At 47.3% G+C, this 22,222-nt stretch overlaps 1 protein-coding gene across 1 annotated transcript in view; it reads left to right on the top strand.

Moving 5' to 3' along the window:
- The first annotated feature begins 266 nt into the window (after nt 1-266).
- The window catches only part of MMP24 (matrix metallopeptidase 24), a 51,017-nt gene continuing 29,061 nt past the window's right edge, over nt 267-22,222 (top strand). Inside the window, exon 1 of the mRNA XM_049779280.1 lies at nt 267-410. The gene's annotated coding sequence lies outside the window, so the exon portion shown is untranslated. The remainder of the gene's footprint in view (nt 411-22,222) is intronic.

The following is a 22,222-nucleotide window of genomic DNA, read 5'->3' as shown; positions in this document are numbered from 1 at the left end:
GCCCCCGCGCCCCCGACTGCCCTCCGCCGCCGGGGCGGGGCGCGCAGAGGCGGGGGCGCGCTGGCGGCCGAGGAAGAGGCGGCGGCGGCGGCGGAGACGGGCGGGCTGGGCGCGCGTCCGCGGCGCCGTGACTCGGCGGCTCCGCAGCGGCTGCAGCGGGAGGACCCGGTCGGAAGCCGCCGCCGCCGCCGCCATCGCAGCCGGGCAGCCGGGCCCCGCCGCGGGGGATGGCCGAGGAGCCGGCCGCGCCGGGGCCGCCGCCGGGCCGGACCCCACGCTGGAACCGCTGGCGGGCCCCCGGGCGGCGGCGGCTGCTGCTGCTGCTGCTGCTGGCCGCGCTCTGCTGCCTCCCGGGCGCGGTGCGGGCGGCGGCGGGGGCGGCCGAGGCGGAGGCGCCCTTCGCCGGGCAGGTGGGACGGCGCGCGGGGCCGGGGCCGGGGCCGGGGGCCGGGACCGGGCCGGAGTGGGGGCGCACGGGGCCTGGAGGGCTCGGAGCCGGGCCGCGCCACGCATCGCCGGGGCCGCTTTAGCACCGCGGACAGAGAGCGGGCCGGGCCGCTTCAGCACCACGGACAGCGGCGGGGAGGGTGCGGAGCCGAGCGAGGGTGGGCGCATGGCCTGCATGACTCTGTGCGGTACACATCACGTACAACGCCTGGGAGTAAATAGTAAGCGCCGCCAGCCTGTTGTGGGCTGGGAGAAGCAGCCGAAGGTGTGCAAGCTGGAGAAGAGGGAGCCCTGGGGGTGCTTGGGGAGCCGGGGGAGCGGGCCCCGAGCCCGGACAAGGTCTGGATGGCTGTCGGGGGAGTAGCAGGCTTATCACGTGGAGGGAGGATGGACTTGCTTGGCCGGCTGTGGCCCCACATAGCAGAACCGGGGCCGGCGGGGTGCGGGTAGGGGTTGCAAAGAAGGCTCATTTCAGCTCCACACGGGGAGAAGTTTCTAACAATTTGAGCTGTTCCACCCGCAGAGGCGGTGAGCTCAGTGGCTCTGCTGTTCCCTGGCCTGTGCAAGCTCGAACCCAGGAGGGAACTGACTGGGTGCAGGCATGCATAAAACCTGCATGGAAATATGCCTCGCGTTTATCCAGGGCTCGCTGTGCTGGTTTTTTTTTTTTTTTTCCGAGTTATGTGGTTGGAGCCTCGTGAGCACTCACAACATCTTTGTCACTCTCATGGCCCTGTGACAGATGAGGATATAGACCCCCCCCCCCGAGATCTAACAAGGTCACGCGAGTAGTGAATGACGGAATTGGGAGTCCACACCAGACAGGGGAACTCGAGGCTCCGGCTCTTTGAACTAGGACATTATCCTTGGTTGCACAAAGGGACAGGTGATACTAGGCCATTTATTCAGGGCTCTCTTTCCACCTCAGGGCCTGAGACTCTGGTCCTAACATTGGCACACTGCTTGCTGTGGAGGGAAATCAGAGAGATTTGGGAATCCTGACAGGAGTGTGCATGTTGGAATGGGAAGACTGCAAAGAACCTGTTGGAACAGGGAGACAAGAGCATGGGACTCAGGAGGTCCCTACATTCTCTGAAATTTGTGCAAAATTGTGTTTGTATGTTTCGACATACATTTTTTCTAGAAGAGAAAGCCAGCTTCTAAAAGGGATGCTTTTTAGGAACTCTAAAATCAGGATGTGTAGGAAGTGTCCGTTGCTGGTTATTTCCCAAAGGTCTGTTTGACTTTTAGTGGAAACCCTCTAGTCAGTTTGGGTTCTCAGCTTCCTCTCATGTGAAGGTAGTGTTTTATAGAGTGTCCTATAAAAAACGGGATCCTAGGATTTGGGGAGGCAGCGCGGTGGTAGAGTGCCTGGCATGTATGAATCTTGGATTCAATCCCTGGCATCTCAAAAGAGAAAAAGGAGGCTCCTAGGCTGAACTAATAGTACAGTGGATAAGGGAAAAAAGAGCAAAAAACAAAAAAATCAAAAAAATTAGTACAGTGGATAGGGTAGTTGCTTTGCAACTGTGGCTGGCTTAGGTTCAAACCATGGCATCCCATATGATCCCCCAATTGCCACCAGGAGTAATTCCTGATAAGTCTTAGGCATCACTAGGTATGGCCCAAAACAAAACAAAAACATTTTATTTACAAAATAAAGAGAGAGAGAGAGAGAGAGAGAGGGGGGGGGGGGGGTGGGAGGGAGAGAGAGAGAGAAGAAAAAGTAGGATTCTATGAGTCTTTTGCTAGTGCATACAGTAGTAGTATGGAAAGCCCCTGGCCCAGTATTTAGGATTCCTGGCTCTATTTTGACCATGGCCCCTACTGGCTTCTGTGACGTTGGACTATTTCCTTGCCTTCTCTGGCCTTTTTAGCACCTATAAATTAAAGATAAGGAAGGTGATGTCAACTCTGATATCCCTTAATTCTTTTTTTGTTTTTGTTGTTTTGGTTTGGTTTGGTTTGGTTTTGGTTTTTGGGCCACACCCAGTGACACTCAGGGCTTACTCCTGGCTGTGCACTCAGAAATCGCCCCTGGCTTGGGGGATCGTATGGGACGCTGGGGGATCAAACTGTCATCCGTCCTACGTTAGCACACTCAAGAGACACCCTACTGGTTGTGCCACTGCTCTGGCCCCATCCCTTAATTCTTAATGGTGTTTCAAGAGACAGTGACAGCTACTCACTTGGTATAAGGATTGAGGAAGAAGCTTGTTCTTGCACATCCCTTGCCCTTCTCAGTCTTGTAGGCTTGGATGATTTTACCTCTTTCAGCTGTGTCTACCACACCCAAGTGCCTCCCTAGTAATAGGCCATCCCCAGAATCACTACCTTCTTCCTCCAACTTACTTTAATGGCCCTTTCAATAGCTATAATTCTGACCACTGTCCCCAGAGGTGAGGATACTGAAATCTTCCACAAAGGGAGGAGTTTCTTCATTGGTGTTCAGGCCTCTGCCTGCTTCTTGATTGTACTACATGTGGCCTGTAGGAAACAATTCTAGAAGCCCTCTAGTCCCTTCCAGGTTAAAAATTGATCACCTGGAACACAGAGCCCTCCTAGTGGATTCTTTTTCCATTTGTTTGTTTAATTTTGAAGCACACTGGGTGGTGCTCAGAGCTTATTTCTGGCTCTACACTTAGGGATTACTCCTGGTGGGCTCAGGGGACCATATGGAATGCTGAGGACTGAACCCAAGTGGGTCATATGCAAGGCAAATGCCCCACCTGTTGTACTATTGCTCTGACCCTGTGCATTCTTTTCATCCAAGTGAAAAGAATCCCTTGACTTCTTCCCACATGGCAGGTGCGTATTTGCCATTTTTTATTCTGTTCAGTACCTTGCCTTCCCTTCCCACCACTCACTACTATGGCATTTCCTGCCTCCAGGCAGGGAAGGTTTAATAGGATGTAAGTATTCCTCTACTCCTTCAGGATCACATCGGACATTTAAAGATATGTCCAGGCATAGTATATTAGCCCTCTGCACTCTTAACCTCTCTCTCTCTCTTCAGATCAATGACCGTTGATTTCCTTTTCTGATTTGCTGATACCAAAGCAGCCCTCAGGCCTTGATAAAAAAAAAAAAACACTACCCTGAGCTCACCATGACTCAATTTTTTATTTCTAATAGGTTGTCCCAAACTTCCCAAAGATAGGTGGATTATACCCACTGCTTCTCTCAATAATTTTCACTCAATGATTCTTTTCTTTAACACTAATAGATCACATGGATGAAACTTTATAGAAATACTGTTGCTCTTCAGTCAGCCGATAAGGATGTTTACTCCTCTTTCTATCTTAATGCCTCTGGAGCCAGAATCTGCCCTACAGCCTAACTAGAAAACTGCCCTTCCAGGTGCATAATCTTATTGCAGCCCAGCATGTCTCCCCTTTGTTCTAGAGGAATGCTTCTCTGGGCATTGCACATGCTGTTTAGGACTACCCTCCACTTTTTCTCATCTGCAATCTTTTCTTAAAACTCAGCCCAAGACCAGGAAAGTAGCTTTAAGACCTGGAATGCATGCTTTGCATTCGGGAAGCATGAGTTTGCTCCTGGGCTTTGTATAGTTTCTCCTAAGCAATGAACTTGGAGTAAACACCAAAACAGATTTTAGTAAAAGTTTTTGCCAAAGACCTTCTTCTGAAGAAAGCATTCTCTAACTTCTTTTATCATTTCTTCTCAGGAACAGATTTGGAGATAATCTTACCATGGTGCTGTTGAAACATTATTGGAGGGTGCAAAATAGACCAAAAGGTCTATATTTTCAGAGCTAACATGCCCAGCTCTCTGTGCTCACTGTAATGACTCAACAAGCACTCAATGATTCTGGTTTCTATCCTTGATGGCAAAGTTACATGATTCAGAACTTCAGGCAGAACATGAAGCTGGAAAGATGGTCCAGGGCTTAAAATTTTTGTCTCACATTCTGACTCAATCCCTAGCACCACATGGTTCCCCCAGCACTGCCAGGAATGACCCTCACCACTTTATAAGGAGTGCCAAGCACCAAGCACCACAGAATTTACCCAACCTCTCCAAATTCTCTTCTGAAGCCCTTCTTGTTGAGAGGACTTGTTCCTCACACACACACACACACACACACACACACACACACACACACACACACACACACATACACATCACTCCATTGAAAATAGAGGTTATGTATTTTGGCATTACTTTTCAGTCTCCCCCTTATTGATGTTCTTCATAATGTTCTTCATAATATAAGGTAGGGTGATATACAATAGTAAGAAACTGAGATATGGCCATGACCTGGAGACCACGAATATACAGTAGAGCTTGGTAGCTGCTTCCTGCAAGGATGTGTGAGATATGTTCAAAATTCAACCTGCCATATGAGTCAGGATTGGAAGTTTTCCCTTGTCTCCTGAGTTCTTTGTAGTACATTTTTACTGTATTTGGCCTTGCATATCTCTGATCTTTTGTACTTTATTTGGCCTTGCCTAACTCTGATCTTTTTGTTTTTTGTTTTAGTTTGTTTTGGACCACACTTGACTGAACTCAGAAATCATTCCTGGTGGGCTCACTGGACCATATGGGGTGCTGGGGATTGAACCTAGGTCGGATGAATGCAAGACAAGCTCCCTACCTGCTCTATATCTCTCTAATACCTCTGATCTTCTATTACCAAAACACAAAGCCCAAAAATTCAGCCCATTTTCCCTTTGCTTTTCTGAGTCTAGATTTTGTATTTTGCACATCAGGGGTCCTACCAGTTCTCTAATTGGCTTCCTGCTTTTTGGTTTATTTAAAGCCTCTTTCTCTTAATTAGCTCAGTTGCATGCCCCACTAATAGTTGGGTTTTGGGTTTATTTGGTTTGATTTTTTTGATGCTCTTAGTTTCCAATTTAAATCAGAGAAAGGTCGGTAGAGGCAGGAGACAGGCCTGTCAGCCTATCCCAGGAGGACAGAGCAGCCCTGCCTGATGGAATCCTGCCTGCCTCACCAGTGCCAAGGGCGCTTCTCTGAACAGATGGAGAATATGCTTTAGTTTGCAGCTAGTCAGGGAAGTTAGACTCCTGAGAAAGTCTAGGGGTGGGATCGGCCCATTCCAAAGCACTAACAGATTCCCAAGTGAGAAATTTCTTTTACTGTGATCCTGGCCCCTGGTATAAACTATAAACTTATTTTTATCAGGAAAAAAAATTCTGCTAGGAAATTCTTTTTTTTTTTTTTCTAACCTGGCTCTAGATTGCTGGATTTTTCATTTGTTTCTCTTATTAGTACTGTGGTTTTCCCCTATGACTTTAAGAGCCTTCCTGGATGCGTGTGGCATGTGTGTGGCCCCACTTGATCATGAGTAGATAGGAAAGAGACTGTCCTTATTTTGTAGATGAGCAAGTGGAGACTCAGAGCGATTAGATGATTTGCCCAGCACTTATACAGGGACCCACATGTCACTAATAAACATTAAAGCCAGGATCGGAAGATGGATTTTCTATTCTTGCTCTGAGTGCTTTCCCCTCTGCACCAAACTGTCCTATTCTGGAATTACAGTAATAGCCTCTTAAGCTAATCTTTTCGACTTTTAGGTATGTCCACTTCAACCATTGAAAGAGATAGTTTCAGAGCAAATAAAAGCAAATTATGATTATACCAAATAAATTACCTTTAGGGAATGCCTAACCTTGTGATATCATGTCACTTGGACTCAGAAAGAGAAGAAACAGGATTGAGAAAAGGGCTGAAAAGTCTGGAGCATGTGCTTTGCATGCAGCAGCCCTGGGTTAATCCCTGTCCTCTCATGCTTCCCCTGAAACATCACAAAGTATAACTTTCCTCCTCAAGCACTGAGCCAGGAATAGTCCTCAAGCACTGAGCTGGGTGTGACCCCCAAAACATAAAAAACAAACTTAAAAGATGAATCAACTCCTCACAGACTTCAACTGTGATTCCTCAGTACTTCACACATTCTAGATATTTGATAAACATTTTAAAGTCCATTTTGTTTTTTTGTTTTGGGCCCTCAGATGGAAGTGCTCAGGGCTTACTCCTGGCGCTGTGCTCAGGAATCATTGTTGGTAGGGTTCAAGGACTGTGTTGGATGCTGGGGATCAAACCTAGCTGGACCATGTGCAAGGCAAACACCCTACCCATTGTACTATCTCTCTAACCCCAAGTCAATTTTTTTTTTGGTTTTTCGGGCCACACCCGTTTGATGCTCAGGGGTTACTCCTGGCTAAGTGCTCAGAAATTGCCCCTGGCTTGGGGGGACCATATGGGATGCCGGGGGATCGAACCGAGGTCCTGATCCTTGGCTAGTGCTTGCAAGGCAGACACCTTACCTCTAGCGCCACCTCGCCGACCCCCCAAGTCAATTTTATACACTGGAGCTTGGAGGCCCAAGGCGGACAGAGTGCTATGAGGAGCTATAGGACAGGACAGCCATACCTCTAAAGTCCCTTCACCTTGCAGGGTTCCGCACGTGTCTGAGCCTAGAGCCCTGTTGGCTGTGCCTGGAGCATCAAGTTACTTACTGTTTCCAGTAAGAGGCATGAGAAGAGACTGGAAAGGGAAGCTGAGAGCAGACTGGGAAGCTGGCTTTTATCCAGAGTCAAGGGGAGCCATTAAAGGTTTGAGCAGAGCTGCACAGTGTGGGAGATGAGAGTTGCATTCTGAGCTCTGCCCTGAGTGCTTTGTTTTTCTGAGCTCAGCGTAGGACTGCATACCTGTAGGAGGGCCTCTGATCTCAATAGAAGTTTTTTTTTTTTTTTTTAACTTTATTTATTGATTGAGTTATTTATTGGTTTTTGGGCTACACACAGCGGCACACAGGGATTACTCCTGGCTCTGCACTCAGAAATCACTCCAGCATACTGGGGGACCATATGAGATGCCAGGAATCTAACCCAGGTCCATCCTGGGTCGGCCGCATTCAAGGCAAACGCCCTATCACAGTGCTATCTCTCCAGCCCCTAAACACAAATTGTAATGCTTACTCTGGCCCTCCTCTGTTAAGAGATTTTTGAAACAAAAATCATTGGCTTCTCTGGGCATTGAATTGAACAGTTCTTAATTCCTTCATTGGTTTTTCTTCATTATTACTCCACACACTTGTGTGTGTTTCATTTTGTGTTGTTTCGTTGAGGGGGGGGCACATCCAGTGATACTCAGAAGTAACTTTTGACTCAATTTAAGGGGTGCTTCCTATTGAGCTCAGGAGACCACACAGTGCCTGGAATCGAACCCAGTATGCATAGTAGGCCTTTGAGCTATCTTCCTGGTCCCCATGCATTTGGTTGTAGTGGGTATTTTTCTGTTTCATTTCTGTTTTGGGGTTACACCTGGGTGTACTCAGAGCTTCCTCTTGGCTCTGAACTCAGAGATTACTCCTAGAGGTGCTTCAGGGACCAGATGGGATGTCAGAGATCAGATTATATGCAAGAAAAGCATCTTACCCACTGTACTATCACTCCAGTCCTCTTTTTTGGTAGAGTCAAAAATCAAATGCAACCCAAAAACAAAATGGAGGTAGCACATTTGCCTTGCATGCAGAAGGACAGTGGTTTGAATCTCGGCATCCCATATGGTTCCCCAAGCCTGCCAGGAGCGATTTCTTAGCATAGAGCCAGGAGTAACCCCAGAGCACTGCCGGGTGTGACCTAAAAACAAAAACAAAAACAAAATCAAATGCAAAGCCTTACACTTTTATGAGGCAAGTGCTCTACTATTGAGCTATGTCCTTGCACCTTTAAATCAGGCTTTAATGATATAGAGGATAACAGCAAAGCAGTATATTTAAAAGAGATTTGAGGGAGGGCAGAGCGATATCACAGTGGTAGGACATTTGCCTTGCATGTGGTCAACACAGGACGGACCCAGTTCAATTCCTGGTATCCCCTATGGTCCCTCGAACCTGCCAGGAGTGATTTCTGAGTGCAGAGCCAGGAGTAACCCCTGAGCACCACCAGGTGTGACCTAAATAAGTAAATAAATAAATGAAAATATTTTTATCAATGATTACATTTATTAGTTTTACCAAGTAGGGAGGGGAAAAGCACTGTTACTAACAATTTTGGTTAGTAATGACAATCTAAAACTCAATTTTAGACCACTAATTCTTTATGGGGGGTTTTATTTGGTTTTACTTTGGGGTTGTGTGTGTGTGTTTGTTTGTTTTTTCACACCTATCAATGCTGAGAGATTACTCCTGGTTCTGTACTCTCAGTAATTACTCCTGGCAGTGCTTGGGGGAACCATATGAGATGCTGAGATTCGACCCCAGATTGACTTGTGCAAGGCAAGTGCCCACCACTGAAACTATCACTCCTACCTACCATTAACCCTTTTATGCAGGGTTCTTTATGCCCCAAAATTCCAGGCCTGAAAGAGGGGAATCACCCTTTGCCTCTTCCTTTCTTTACCTGCTCTAAGAGCCTTAGTCATTAGGACCCAGCGACTCCACCTCCTGTGTCCTGTCTTCCCCTCCAGCTTAGTCTCAACATCTGTCCTGCTGCATCTGGACTTGAGACACTCCCCACATCTGCCTGTCTTGTCCACCTCAACCCTTTCTTCAAACAGCAACCATAATTTTACAAAAATAAGACTGCCCTGGGGTCAGTTCCAGCTGCAGCAAATATGGCAAAAGCTAAGATTTGACAATATTGGTTAGCAATTATTCAGTTTGTTTCATTATCATTTATGCCTTTCTGAATGCATGAAATGTTTAACTTTAAAAACTTTAACATAGGGGCTGGAGAGATAGCACAGTGGTGTTTGCCTTGCAAGCAGCCGATCCAAGACCTAAGGTGGTTGGTTCAAATCCTGGTGTCCCATATGGTCCCCTGTGCCTGCCAGGAGCTATTTCGGAGCAGATAGCCAAGAGTAACCCCTGAGCACCGCCGGGTGTGGCTCCCCCCAAAAAAAACTTTAAAGGAAACAAAAATGGAGGCCAGAGCAATAGCACAGCGGTAGATCATTTTCCTTGCATGTGGCCAACCGGGTTCAATCCCCGGGATCCAAAATGGTCCCCAGGCCTACCAGGAGTGATTTCTGAGCACAGAGCCAGGAATTACCCCTGAGCACTGCCAGGTGTGGTCCCCCAAAATAAAATAAAGTAAACAAAATGCAGATTGTGTTATTCCCACCCTCATCTTGCTTAAAATGATTTCTAGTATAAAAGCTAAAGCAGGGGCCGGAGAGATAACATGGAGGTAAGGCATTTGCCTTGCATGCAGAAGGACGGTGGTTCAAATCCCGGCAGCCCATATGGTCCCCCCTAGAGCCTGTCAGGAGCATATATATCTGAGCATAGAGCCAGGAGTAACCCCTGAGTGCTGCCAGGTGTGACCCAAACAAACAAACAAACAAACAAACAAAGCTAAAGCAGTCATTCTTCTTGTGGAAATAGAGCAAACATACATGAAAGTAGAACCAATCATATTGTTAGCCCTGGGCCCAATATCCACCAGGATGCTTAATACAGCCCATTACACCCTGTATGATTGAATGTGTCACGGTTTCCTAGTTTCCTTTTATACCATCTCATTCACCCCAGCCACCCTGGCTGCTTTTTTAAAATATGCAGGTTTCTTTCCTTCTCAAAAATTTAATAAGATATTTCCTTTTTTTCTCTCTTTTTTTGTCTTTTCTCCTTCCTTCCATCAGGATCACATATGCAAGGCAAATGTTTTACCACTGGGCTATATTGCTGGTCCCAAGACATCCTTCTAGCCTTCATCAAGCCTCTTCTGCTCACACACATTCTCAGCTAGGAAGCAGTTTCCTTTGGGAAACCAGCCCTGAACTCACAGCCTATACTTTCTGCCATACACTCTGTCTTCTCCTGTTCATTGTTCCATGTTACACAATTCTAAAGAAACATCTGTCTTTCCACAGCTGTCTCCCCTGCCCCTCTGGACTATAAACAGGAGAAAGACTTGAGTCAAGGGTGAGAGATATTGGAACCAATGTTTCTACATTTATTTTTTTTTTTTTTTTAGTTTTTGGGCCACACCCGGTAACGCTCAGGGGTTACTCCTGGCAATGCGCTCAGAAATCGCTCCTGGCTTGGGGGACCATATGGGACACCGGGAGTTCGAATCTCGGTCTGTCCTAGGCTAGCGCAGGCAAGGAAGGCACCTTACCTCTAGCGCCACCACGCCAGCCAAGAACCAATGTTTCTAGTGGGCTATGAAAGATGTTCTCAGAGAGGGGTGCATACAATGTCATGGGGAGCACAGAGGGAGGCCTTTCGCCCTGGACAGCTCTCTGAAGTGGAGTGATATTCTTGTTTATTTGTTTGTTTTGGGACCACACCCAGGGACGCTCAGGGGTTACTACTACTGGCTATGCACTCAGAAATCGCCCCTGGCTTGGGGGATCATATGGGTGCTGGGATTGAACCCAGGTCTGTCCTGGGTCAGCAGCGTGAAAGGCAAATGCAGCCCCTGGAGTGATGTTCTTTTGTGTAGGTTTTTCTGGTTTGATTTTTTGCCTTTTTCAGGCCACTCTTGGCCATGCTATAGTTAGATATTTCTCCCAATGGTGCTTAAAGACCATCTGGTGCTGGGATTGAATCTGGTACCTCTGCAATGCAAAGCACTCTGAACTATCTACCTGGCCCTCAAGTTACATTGTAGTGGGGAGCTTTTTCTGGAGATTCTCAACTAACTGGGCCAGCAGTTCAATTTGAACCCTCCACCCCAAGAATGGGCTGCAGCAAGGTCCCTGCAGTGCCTGGTGCTTGGAGGCTTCCAGGACTGCACCACACAATGATGCTTCGGGGGACCATGTGGTGCCAGGGACAGAATTGGAATCAACCTTAACCTTTGGTTCCATAAGTTGCATTTTGAAGAAAGCCTGATAGTTCATTAGGAGAGGCCAGAATACAGGTGGGAATGTTTTTCCAGGGAGGGAAGGCAGAAGCCACAGGGGAAACAACCTGCAGGATGGGTTTGGGCAGCACAGCAGGTTAATAACTAAAATAGGGGGTACTTAGGTGGCAGGATTGTCAATACCAGACATAAGGGCACTTTGACCTCATGGCATGAAGCATGAAGTGCCAGACTAAGGAACTTGAACTTTAAGAGCAACATCAAACTTCATATGATAGTAGCTTATCCAGTTCAGTTACCTGCCTAGTTGCAAAACTAAGGCCAGAGCAGCCTGTGTCTCTCCCCACCCCTTTTCTTTCATCAATTCATCAATAAAGCAAGGACATAAGCCCCAAAGACTGGCAGGAAGGTCTGGAAAGGGCAGGGATGACAGAGGGCTCTCCCCCTCAATGTAAATGGGAACATACCACACTGGCTGAATACCTCCCCAGGCCTCTAAAACTTAGACATCCCAGTGCTGACCCCAAATTCCAAATGTGCCATTTCGGGGCCGGGCGGTGGCGCTGGAGGTAAGGTGCCTGCGCTAACCTAGGACGGACCTCGGTTCGATCCCCCGGCGTCCCATATGGTCCCCCAAGCCAGGAGCGACTTCTGAGCGCATAGCCAGGAGTAACCCCTGAGCGTCACCGGGTGTGGCCCAAAAACCAAATGTGCCATTTCTCTGGGCTGGGTGACTGGCTTGTGGTGGCCTCCTGGGAATGGGCCAAGGACACTGCACAGTCTAGGGAATTCCTGTTAGTGCACTTACTACCCACTGCCAAGCTGGTGGCGGCCAGGAGTGCTGCCTCGTGTGGTGGGTGGGGATTGTCAGGAAGCTGAGCATTGTGGGTGATCCGAAGGGCCTTTTATAGATGGCTGTAAGTGGGAAAAAATTAGAGAAGGCAGTGTTTGGAGGCAACTCAGAGTGAGCATGGAGGGTGAAGGGGGAGGGAGAGAGAGAGAGAGAGACAGAGAGAGACAGAGAGAGAGACAGAGAGAGACAGAGAGAGACAGAGAGAGAGACAGAGAGAGACAGAGACAGAGACAAAGACACAGAGACAGAGACAGAGACAGAGACACAGACAGAGACAGAGACAAAGACACAGAGACAGAGACAGAGACAAAGACACAGAGACAGAGACAGAGACAAAGACACAGAGACAGAGACAGAGACAGAGACAAAGACACAGAGACAGAGACAGAGAGACAGAGACAGAGACAGAGATAGAGATAGAGACAGAGAGAGAGAGGAGTCCTCCCCAGGAAACAAGGACTCCAAATCTTGTTCCAACTCCACCAAATTGCTCTGTGATTTGGACGTCATTTCCCCCTCTATTGACTTTATTATTTTGTAAAACACATATACTACATTAGATGGTCTCTAAGTGTTTTTGTTTGTTTCTGAGCTGCACCTGGTGGTGCTGGGGGTGAGAGTTACCCCTGGCTCTGCACTCAAAAATTACTCTTGGCAGGTTGAGGTAGATGGGGGGGCATATGAAATGCTGGGAATTGACCCAGGTTGGTTGCATGGAAGGTTGCATGGTTGCTGTGCTATCAATCTAACCCTGGTCTCTAAGTTTGTTTGTTTTTTTTTGTTTTGTTTTTGTTTTTGGTTTTTTTGGACCACACCCGTTTGATGCTCAGGGGTTATTCCTGGCTACACACTCAGAAATTGCCCCTGGCTTGGGGGGACCATATGGGACACCGGAGGATCGAACTGTGGTCCTTTCCTTGGCTAGCGCTTGCAAGGCAGACACCTTACCTCTAGTGCCACCTCGCCGGCCCCAGTATTTTTGACTGATGCATTTTCTTTTACATTTTTTTGTGGGGGAAGATTCTGGGCCACATCTGGCAGTGCTCATGGACTATTCCCAGCACTGTGTCCACTCCTGCTGATGCTCAGGAGACCATGTAAAGTAATAGGGATCAAACTTGAGCCTCCTACATGTAAGGCATGCACTCAGCCTCTTGCAATGTGTCTGGCCCATTTTCTAAACACCCGAATTTTTCAGTTCTTTTTTTATTTTTTAGTTTTAAAAATTTTTTTAATTTTCAGTTTTAAAGCTTGAAAATTTTTAAATGATGTAACTCAGGTGGGCTAACTGGCAAAGCTGGACCGTCACATGAGTGAATAGGTGGGAAATAAGGTTTTCACGGGCAGGAGTTGGAGAAACTAACATGGTGGTGGGGTTAATTTCTGAGGAGTCTCCAGAGACAGGAATTTGATCTGGTGGTAGTGTCTGACCTGTTGCTAAAGGTTATGGGAATAGGAAATATGAATAACCCTGAGAAAAGCCTTGTCATGTGCCCCAGTTTGCTAGACATTTTTTTCCCTTGGTCAGTTCTTCTGCAGAAACAAATGGCCACAAACTTGGTGAACAAATCACAGTGACCCTAGTGCATTATCTTACAGCTCTGGAGGTCATGGGTCCAACCTTGTGAGATTGGGCCTTGCGGGATTCCAGTGGAGTCTGGGCAGAACATGCCCCTTGTCTTCTCAGTCACCAGAGGCTGCGCATCCCTGGCTTGCAGCTTTTACCAGGAGGAACCTTGCTCTGAGACATCACAGCTGGTTCACCTCCACTGAATGTGCCTCCTGCCTCCCTTTGATAAGGCTTCAGGTGACCCCCTTGAGGAACCCGAATGGTTCAAGATAATCTCTCCTGTAGATCCTTAAATTAATCACAACTGTGATGTCTCTTTTGTAAGGTAACACGCCACAGATGTAAACAGCTTTGAAGGCTCCTGTATTTTTTTTTACTTTCTAAAGGCCTAAGCTCACTGAGTCCTCCTAACAACTCCTCTTTTATTATCCTACACTTAATAGATGAAGAAAATAATGCTTTAGGAGAAGAGTAAGTATGGGGCCACACCTAGTGGTGCTTAGGTCTATTATTGGCTCTTCACTCACGAGTGACACCTGTGAGTGCTTAGGGGATCATGTGTCGTGTCAGGGAAAAAATCCAGGTCATTTCCATGCAAAATAAGTGCCTTAACCACATTTTGTGTGTGTGTGTGTGTGTGTGTGTGTGTGTCCAAGAAAATGACTTTATTTGTCCCAGGATACTCACCTGGAAAAAGCAAAGTTAGGTGACATTGGTATCTTGATCTCAGGTGACTCATCTTGCCAGATAGAATACCCCTCCCTCCAACTCCTCCAGCTATAGGATACTCTTGGAAATAAGACTGAGACTTAGCTGGGAATTTGAGACCCTAGGGAAAAAAGATTAGGGTCATAACAATGCCAATTTAGGACCTCAGTAGGAAGGGAAGTAGGCCAAAAGCCATTTAGATGAACTAAGCTTGCAGGGATGGAAATGGACAATGAATCATAGGCCACAAGGTTCATTGTTTTGGGGTCACAGTCACTTGTGCTCAAAAACTACCCTAGACTTTGTGCTCAGGAATCACTCCTGGAAGTGCTTGTGGGACAGTACAGCACCAAGGATTGAGCATTCTGCAAACAAAACATATTCAGCCCTTTGAGCTCTCTCCAACCACCTTAGCCACCCTTTATTTCCCCCATTTTTTGGCTAGTACCTAGTGGTGCTCAGGGCTCTGGACTCAGGGATCACTCCTGGCAGTGCTCATATGGGATGCTGGGGTTTGAATCAAGGTTGGCCACGTGCAAGGCAAGTGCCCAGTCCTCTGGACTATTGCTCTATCCCCACCAGTGTACTGTGGCACAGTGGAGTCCCCATATTGGGGTTCTGAGGATTATTTAGTCCAATAAGATGAACAAGTCACTCAGAGATGAGATGAAATGAGAACAGAGGCACAGTGGCAAGGGATAGTCATTGAGCCAACTAGGGAGAAGCAATGATCTCAAGCAATGATTTTGAGGCCACTAATGCTGATATTCATTCCACTATGTGGGCCTAATAGTTCAATGCCCAGGCCCAGCAATGCAGTGCTCAAGAGTCATTCAGTTGGGTTGGACCAGTTGGGATACAACCTGGGGCCTTATGTACACAAGTAATATATAACAGTCCTTTGAACTATCCCACCAACTCTACTAAACCTATTTATTTTTTATTTTTATTTATTGGGAGACAGGGTTGGGGCTATACCTGGTGGTGTTCAGTACTTACTCCTGGCTCTGTGCACAGGGATCATTCTGGTAGTGTTTAAGGAACCATATATGGTACCAGGCATTAAGTTAAGATTGGTTACATACTAGGCAAGCACCTTACTGCCTGTATCTTTCCAGACCTACTAAACTAGCTGTAATGAGACAGCTTTTCTAAGGGTGTGACATAATTCCTGCCTTAATAAATTAGAGATGACATTGGACAGACAATACTAATTTCTTTTTTTGGGGGGGCCACACCCATTTGATGCTTAGGGGTTACTCCTGGCTACACGCTCAGAAATTGCCCCTGGTTTGGGGGGACCATATGGGACGCCGGGGGATCGAACCACGGTCCTTCCTTGGCTAGCACTTACCTCTAGCGCCACCTCGCCGGCCCCTTAATACTAATTTTTTTTTTTTTTTTTGGTTTTTGGGTTACACCCGGCAATGCTCAGGGGTTACTCCTGGCTGTCTGCTCAGAAATAGCTCCTGGCAGGCACGGGGGACCATATGGGACACCGGGATTCGAATCAAACACCTTTGGTCCTGGATCGGCTGCTTGCAAGGCAAACGCCGCTGTGCTATCTCTCCGGGCCCAGATACTAATTTCTTGACACAGGATCTCCACTGCCAGTGGTCCTAACTGCAGCATGTCTCAAGCTTTCCTAGGCAACTAAGTCACCTTCTTTGCTTATCATTTTTTATTTCTGTTTTTGTTTTGGAATGGGGCTCAGGGCTTACTCTTGACTTAGGGATCAGTCCTGGTGGTGCTCATGGGACCACATAAGGCACCAGGAATGGAACCTTGGTTGATCATATGCAAGGCAAATAAGTGCCTTACATTCTGTATCACCCTGGCCCGCTATACTTCTTTTTGTTTTGTTTTGTTTTGTTTTGGTTTGGTTTGGTTTGGTTTTTGGGCCACACCCAGTGGTGCTCAGGGGTTACTCCTGGCTGTCTGCTCAGAAATAGCTCCTGGCAGGCACGGGGGACCATATGGGACACCGGGATTCGAACCAACCACCTTAGGTTTTGGATCTGCTGCTTGCAAGGCAAACACCACTGTGCTATCTCTCCGGGCCCAGGCCCGCTATACTTCTTTTTTGTTTGTTTGTTTCTGTTTTTGTTTTAGGGTCATACAAAGTGGCACTCAAGAGTTACTCCTGGCTCTTCATTCATGAATCTCTCCTGAGGGTGGGCCATATAGGATGCCGGAGATTGAACCTAGTCAGGTCAGGTGCATGTGAAACAAATCCTATCTCCCAGGTAAGCCATTTTATGGAGGTAGAATTGACATACACAGGGCCCGAAGAGATAGCACAGCGGTGTTTGCCTTGCAAGCAGCCGATCCAGGACCAAAGGTTGTTAGTTTGAATCCCGGTGTCCCATATGGTCCCCCATGCCTGCCAGGAGCTATTTCTGAGCAGACAGCCAGGAGTAACCCCTGAGCACTGCCGGGTGTAACCCAAAAACCAAAAAAAAAAAAAAAAAAAAAAAAAAAAAGAATTGACATACACAAAGCTTGTACAAATTTTGGGCCCAGAGTAATAGTACAGAAGTAATAATACAGAGTAGTAGTATAATAATAGGGCATTTGCCTTGCATGCAGCTGATATGGATTTGAATCCCAGTATCCCATAAAGTCCCCTGAACTCCACCAGGAGTTATCACTGAGCATAGAGCCAGGAGTAAGCTCTTAGCATCACCAAGTATGGCCTCAAGAGTCACAACAACCAGGGACCTGAGAGATAGCATAGTGGTAGGGTGTTTGCCTTGCATGCAGCCAATACAGAACTGACCTGCATTCGATTCCCAGCATCCCATATGGTCCCCTGAGTCTGCCAGGAGTGATTTCTGATCTCAAGCCAGGAGTAACTCCTGAGTGCCACCAGGCATGATGCAAAACAACAACAAAACAGTAACAACAACCAAAAGCAAAACAGATTGAATATGTGTATTTGTTTTTAGTTAGGGGCTGCTATTTGTGCTTTATTTTTTTAATAAGAATATCTTTATTTAAGCACCATGATTACAAACATGTTTGTAGTTGGGTTTCAGTCATAAAAAGAGAACATGTGTATTTGAAGCTATGTACTCCCCTACCCCTTGAAACTATCACCCAGCAGCAGTAGCACCCAGTAGCATCAACAAGTCTACCTGCTCCCAAAGTTTGCTCCTGCCCTTTCTTTTTGTTTGTTTGTTTGTTTGTTTTGGGGCCAATCCCAGCAGTACTCAGGGATTACTCCTGGCTCTAAGCTCTGAAATCACTCCTGACAGGCTCAGAGGACCATATGGGATGCTGGGGATCAAACCCAGGTCGTCTTGGGTCAGCTACATGCAAGGCAAACGCTATACCACTGTGCTATTCCTCCGGCCCCCCTTCTGCCCTTTCTATTTATTTGTTGCTATTTTGTACTTAGCACAGCAGTAGGGAGTTTGCCTTGCCAACCCAGGATGGACCCTGGTTCGATTCCCAGCATCCCATATGGTCTCTGGAGCCTGCCAGGAGTGATTTCTGAGCACAGAGCCAGGAGAAACCCCTGCGCACTACCGGGTGTGTTCAAAAAAAAAGAAAAAGAAAAAGAAAAACTTAAAGTCTGCCCTCTTAGCAAGTCTCGGGGATGCCAAAGATCAAACCCTGCAAAGAGATGCCAAGCATGCACTCAACCACTGAGCTGCAGCTAGATACAAGGTATATGTGTCTATGGCATGGTTAGCAGTGGCGTCAGATTGTATTGAGGATTTCAAGGACTTAATAATGTAGGACTGAAATATTATTAATAATGCCTTTAATAATGTGAGGCTGAAATGACAATGATCTTAATAATGTAGGACTGAAACTTTGAACCCTTGCCTCCTGCCTCTTGCTCCCCTCCAGTGTTCCTGATGGAAAAGCCCGAAAGTGAGAGGGAAGGGGGTGGTGAGACTGTTTGTTTCTGCCTGGAAACTTACTCAGAGGTCACTCCCACAAGACCTCCTCTGAGCATCTTCTGGAAGATCCTTCCACAGACTTTCATTACTCTATCTGCACACAAGATTTACTGTGCTGGTACCTAAAAGTACTCCCAGAAAATGCCAGAGACAAACAGATATGATGTGTGGGAGAAAGGAGCTTAGTTCTTTGGCAGAGGACAATGTGGAATGCGAAGGAGGGGCACCAAGGGTCTCAGAGGACTCTGGTTTGGATAAAGAAATAGTGACAGTGCTGGATGCTAGATGTCCCCAAAGGAAGCTATCTTGTGATTTGACATGCAACATTGCCTATTAGAGCAGTGAAGGGCAGGGGTTTGGGGGATAAAGGGAGGCTTGGCCCTATAAGGAATGTATGGCTTCTCGGGGACAGGAGAGATAGAATATTAGGCCTTACACACAGGTGCTTGCCTTGCACACGGCTGACCCAGGTTCTATCACTAGTGTCACATATGGTCCCATGAGCACCTCTAGGAGTAATTTCTGAGTTCAGAGCCACACGCCTCTGCAATATGGTCCAAAACAAAGAAGAGAGAGAGAGAGAGAGAGAGAGAGAGAGAGAGAGAGAGAGAGAGAGAGAGAGAGAGAGAGATGCATGAATTCAGCAATGCCTGGCCTTGAACCTTGCCACTTAGTTACAACAACTCTGAGTGAAAGCTTAACTATGAACCCATTTCCTCTACAAATTGAGGGGCATATCCTACCTCAAGAGATAGTTGCATTTTAGAGTGCCTAGGACTGTGCTAGCTAAAGCGAAGGTGCCAGGAGTGGGACATAGGTCCTTACCCAGTGGCTCTGCCACTGAGGCACAGCCTGCCCTCAGAATTGGCATTCTAACAGCAGTTGTTGACACTGATTCAAAGTGGAATATCTCTGTTAAAAAGTTGTTCCTCAGAGTAGAGCCATACTACAGAAGGCAGGGTAGGGTGTTTGCCTTGCATATGACTGTCTGGATTCAATCTCCAGTATCCATGTGGTCCCTGATCCTTACACACACACACACACACACACACACACACACACGAAGTGATCCCTAAACAGAGCCAGGGGTAAACCCGAGTACTATAAGGATGTGGCCCCAAAGCCAAAAACAAACATCAAAAATGTAACGTAATAAGTTAAGATTCAGGCTCTGTACCTAAGACCAATGTAGTCCTCTTAATTCTGTGCACCCCTCCCCACTCCATCCTCATGCCCATGGGACTGTAGATACTCATCTGTTGTCACTTAGCTTTTTGAACTCTGCCCTGCCACTGGTCACCCTCCCTTTCCAACTTAAATGCACCTTCATCATCACTCCTAAATTTTCTGCCCTTGGGGCCGGAGAGATAGCATGGAGGTAAAGCATTTGCCTTGCATGCAGAAGGTCGGTGATTCCAATGCCAGCACCCCATATGGTCCCCTGAGCCTGCCAGGAGCGACTTCTGAGTATAGAGCCGGGTGTGACCCCCCAAATTTTTTTTCTGTCCTCCTTTAATCTAGAACTGGACATCGCTGCCTTGCCATGCTCCATCATGAGCTGGATGTCTCTGCCACTCACTCACCCATCAGGCTTCATTCTTTTCCTCCTTTGAGCTCTGACTTCTGTCCTGCCTGTGTCATTAAATAGACATCCCCACCCCAGCCTTTTTTTTTTTCAGACCACACCCGTTTGATGTTCAGGGGTTACTCCTGTCTAAGCGCTCAGAAATTGCCCCTGGCTTGGGGGGACCCTATGGGACGCCGGGGGATCGAACCGCGGTCCTTCCTTGGCTAGCGCTTGCAAGGCAGACACCTTACCTCCAGCGCCACCTCGCCGGCCCCAACCCCAGCCTTTTTGGGGAGTTGGGTCCCGCTGTTCTCCGGACTTACTCCTAGCTGTGCTGAGGGGTCATTCATGGTGATGCTTGGGGGAACCGTATATGGTACTGGAGATAGAATCAGGGGCAGCCGTATGAAAGGCACACTATCGCTGACACACTGACACACTATCGCCCCGTGCCCTCATCCCTCCTTTTTGTAAGATCTTCCAGCCAACTTCACCGTAACCTGCTCCAGCTCCAACTCCAGGCTGCAGCAGAATGATGGGCCCTTGCTCACCCGGGATGCACCCGGAATCCCACTGCTTTCACGGATCCCTCTTTCTCTCCTCCCCCATGGTCCCTCTGTTCCCAGAGAGCACTCAGCACCCCGCCTGCTCCGCTTCCCGCCGCCTCCATTCCACTTGGAATCTCACCACCGCCTCTGCTGTCTGCCGCTCTCATCCCTCTTTGGACCATTTTTTTCCTATTTTTTTTTCTTTTTTTTTTTTCCTTCCCTCCTTGTGATATTCTCTGCTCTCTCCTTTGCCTGCCACTACTCCTGAACCTCTCTGCTGTTTCTCTGAATCCAAAATCCCGCCCTTTGGCCCACCGTCCAATCAGGCTGTGTTAGCTCTGCAGAGCTCCCATCTTTGGTTCTTTCCAGCTATTTTGGTCCCTGCTCTCACTCTGAGATTTTTCTCACTTTCCTGGGTTTACACCTCATTCAGCACTTAAAGGGTGACAGACATCTTAGAGTTGGTTGAGCTGTAAAGGTTAGCCTTCTGACGTGGCTGGCAGGTGATTAAAGAGGTCCAGGTGTAAAAAGATGAAAGGTGGGTTCATTCTGTTTAAAGCTGAATGGAAGTTTTTCCTTGGTGAATTTCATCTTTATTTCACGTTGCACAATGGCACCTCATCAAGCAAAGAAATCAAATCACAATGGATTGCATTTCAACAAACTTTTTTTTCAACCTCTCATATCAAGAACTGGGTGGTACTTTCAAGTCTAAAAAAGTTAAAATTTTGTAAGGCAAATTTTTTTCCTTGGCACTCAGACAACATCTCTTAGGTCAACTGTTCATTCATTTATTTATTCATTCTGTGATAAGTACTAAGTGTGCTAAGTACTGTAGCAGATACGAAAATAAATATGATAGTCTCCTTAGGAATTCAACCTAGTGCGGAAATCGACGTATCAACTTGCAGGCAGGATCCTCACTAGTGACTGTTTAAAATAGTGGTGAAGGGGTCAGAGCAATAGCACTGAGGGTAGGGTTTTGCCTTGCATGTAGCCAACCCAAGTTCTATGCCTAACATTCCATCTGATCCCCTGAACCTGCCAGAAGTAATTTCTGAGCACAGATCCTGGAGTAACCCCTAAGCACAGCTGGGTGTGGCCCAAAAACCGAAAGCAAATAAAATGGTAGGAAGGCAGCTAGAATTAGTACACTGGGTAGGGTCCTTACCTTGCATGCAGCCAATCTAGATTTGATCATGTGGTTTCCCAAATACCACCAGGGGTGATTATTAAGTGCAGAGCCAGGAATAAGCAACAAGAATTGCTGGATTTGCCCCCCCCCAAAAAAAATGGTAGAAGGAATGGACTGGAGTACAGTGGGTAGGATGTGATCCTTGAGCACAGATCTAGGACCATCACCAGGATTGGCCCAAAAACTAAAAAAATTTATAAAATGGTAGTGAGAAGCTGGAGAAATATCTTAACGGGCTAAGTACATGTTTTACATGTTGGAGGATGGGTTTGATCCTTGGCATCACATAATTCCTCAAGCACCTCTAGTTAGCTCCTAAGTACTAAGTTGTAAGTAGTCCTCAAGAAATGCCAGGTATGGGGCCAGAGAGATAGCATGGAGGTATGGCATTTTTGCCTTGCATGCAGAAGGACGGTGGTTCAAATCCCAGCATCCCATATGGTCCCCCGAACCTGCCAGGAGCGATTTCTGAGCACAGAGCCAGGAGTAACCCCTGAGCACTGCTGGGTGTGACCCAAAAACCAAAAAAAAAGAAAGAAAGAAAGAAAGAGGGGCCGGGAAGGTGGCACTAGAGGTAAGGTGTCTGCCTTGCAAGCGCTAGCCAAGGAAAGATCGTGA

The sequence above is a fragment of the Suncus etruscus genome, chromosome 9, assembly GCF_024139225.1.
Source record: "Suncus etruscus isolate mSunEtr1 chromosome 9, mSunEtr1.pri.cur, whole genome shotgun sequence".
In the NCBI taxonomy this organism is placed as follows: domain Eukaryota; kingdom Metazoa; phylum Chordata; class Mammalia; order Eulipotyphla; family Soricidae; genus Suncus; species Suncus etruscus.
Note: the sequence above shows the minus strand (reverse complement) of the source record. Positions and strands in the feature narration are given on the sequence as shown.